The following is a 3,134-nucleotide window of genomic DNA, read 5'->3' as shown; positions in this document are numbered from 1 at the left end:
GATTCTCACACAAAGAGGAAACTTGAAGCAAATTACATGGCCGGAATACGCGTGTGCAAATACTTTAAATCTCTTCGTTGTTGATGTAGTGGGTTATGAGAACCTATCTTTCAAAGAAAGAGATTGTCATAATTACTTTCGTGAGGCAAGGCTACTTCGGCTTGGAGAGGGAGATGTGGAAGCATTCCATAACTAATTTCTCAAAATGCAAAAAAAAGAATGAGGGGTTTTATTATATGATGGATGATAATGAAAACTGGTTAAGAAATGTATTTTGGGCGGATGCTAGAAGTAGGGCTGCTTATGAATGTTTTGGAGACGTAATAACATTCGATACCACATATTTGACTAATGCATAGAAGATGCCATTTGCTCTTTTTGTGGGAGTAAATCATCCCGGCCGGTCTATTTTACTCAGATGTGGGCTGATATCAAGTGAGGATACAGAGACTTTTGAATGGTTGTTTGAAGCGTGGTTAGATTGTATGAGTGGCCGATCTCCAAATGCAATAACCACTAACCAAGATAAGGTAATGCAAAATGCAATTGCAAGGGTCTTTCCGACATCCAAACACAGATTCTGTTTGTGACATATTAGGAAAAAATTGCCGAAAAAACTTGGGGCATGCTTGAGTATGAAGCTATTAAGATTTGTTTACAAAAGTGTGTATATGACTCTTTAACTTGTGATGAATTTGAGGAGCAGTGGCAGGCACTACTCACAGCTTATGACCTCCATGATAATGCATGGTTGACTTGACTATATTCTAAGAGGCATCTTTGGGTACCAGCCTATGTTAAAACCACTTTTTGGGCCGGTATGTCTACATCGCAGCGAAGTGAAAGTATGAATGTCTTTTTTGATGGATATGTAAATTCTAAAACAACTTTAAAACAATTTTTTGAGCAATATGATAATGCCTTGAAAAGAAAGGCTAAGAATGAGGCGGTTGTTGATTTTAGTTCCTTCAACACTCAGTTTCCATGTATTAGCCATTATTCTATTGAGAGGCATATGCAAGAAGTGTACACCAACACAAAATTCAAAGATGTTCAAGATGAGTTTCGAGGATGTTTATACTATTGTGCTGATTTGATTAGCTTAGAAGATGGATTATATACCTATCAGGTGGCCGATGAGGTGAAGATCAGATATGGATTCATAAAATGGGTGAATTTTTGGGTTACATTTAATGAGGATGAGTTTGAATTAAAATGTACTTGTCTATCGTTTGAATTCAAAGGATAGTATGTAGACATGATTTGCGTGTCTTGACTTACTTAAAGAAGGACAAATTGCCCTCAAAATATATCCTTGATCGTTGGAGGAAAGATTTGCAGTGAAGATATACACTTGTGAAGACCAATTACGATGAACATTGTGAAAATTCTGAGGCACAACGATTTCATAAATTGGTTCACAAATTTTATGAAATAACCTCAGCCGCATCTTGTAGCGAGAAGGGATATAATAAGTTGATGTGTCATTTAGAACATATAAGTGGAGAATATATACAGATGGCCACAATTTGTGATGGCAAGACAACTTCAAATTATCCTCCTAGTGCTTCCACAAGGGGCAACAGTTATAAGGTGTTAAGGCCAATCAAGGTGAGAAGTAAAGGGAGACCACCATCAAAGATAAAACAGTCTACGTTGGAAAAATCAAGAAAAAGACTAAAAACCTGAAAGAGTGAACAAAATAAGGTTACTCACGTGCTTTGGTGTGTTGGTTAAACCATCTGTATACCATTGTTTTTACATTTGTCTCTAAAATATTTTCATCATGGATTATTAGAAATCTGCTCAATTATCTAAACATGGGACCGTAACTCATCTCTCACTAGATGATTTTAGTGCTCCATTGACTGCATTATCAAGGATGACGGTATTATTTATTTTTTTTACAATATATTTTAGTGTTTCTATTTTAATATGTGCGTATATCATTGTTTTTACATTTGCTTCTAACATTTATTCATCATGGGTTATCAAACGTCTATTCAATTATCTGAACATGAGACCCAAACTCATCTCCTACCTGATTTTAGTACTCCATTGACTGCATAATCAACGATGATGGCATTATTTATTTTTTTCAACATATATTTTAGTGTTTCTATTTTAACATATTCTTTTTGTTTTGTGTTTTTATAGATACAACCTCACACAGTTTCACTGGTGAATGAGGGTACTCCTTATTTTCCTATCAGCCAAGGTGTAGATATAGACACTCGTGAACATTTTTAAATATATTTTTTACATTTATTTTTTAGCCAAATAAAAATGAAGTTAGCGTGATGTTGATATCTAATTACATTTAATTCAGATTTGGGACTTTAATGATATTGTTGTCCTCACTACTGATTGAAGTAGAAGAATTTGTATTTTGTGGTCATTTTGAGACTTTGTTGTGATTTAACAATGTGGGACTTTCAATATATTAATTGAATTGTACATGGCTGTGATGGAGGGGTGGAGCTTGTATTTTGTGCAAGTTGTAAATATTGTGGAGTTGGTGTACCATGTTGGGAAAATATGTATTTTGTACAAGTTGTATTTTGTATTTTGTACATGTATTTTCTGGTTTTCACTTGTAATGTTATTGAACGGTTGTAACTAGGTTGTAACCATGTTTAATGATTTTGGTGTTAATGATCAGTCAAGTTCTTTTTTACATGTTTTTGGCTCTACTGGTTTTTACAACTCATTATTAAAAGTATTGAAGGGTTGTAAGCAACTTTAATGGTATTAAGCATCTTTCTAGTATGTAAATAGAGTACTAGTGAGAAATGGATGTTGTCATAGCCAAACACAATTCCTAACATGTGAAAATGGACAGTTGTTTCTTGTAGGGATAGATATTTGTTGCGAGGTTGATCATGGTCTACACACGAAGATGCATTTTCAAAATGTTGGATGCAGCTATATACAGACAAAAAAAAAAGAGCATTTTAACACAATTATGTCATAGTTTAACACCTGGTTCAATTTCAACAACATAATTCAGAAGTTAAAATCAAAATACTTTATAAAAAAATGTTGTTGGGACTTTATTCAACGCAATTCAAGTAACTTACAATCAAAATACTTCTTACACTCACAACAACACAATTCAAATTGTGAACACAGCT

Source organism: Juglans regia, chromosome 7 (genome assembly GCF_001411555.2).
Source record: "Juglans regia cultivar Chandler chromosome 7, Walnut 2.0, whole genome shotgun sequence".
Lineage (NCBI taxonomy): Eukaryota > Viridiplantae > Streptophyta > Magnoliopsida > Fagales > Juglandaceae > Juglans > Juglans regia.
Note: the sequence above shows the minus strand (reverse complement) of the source record.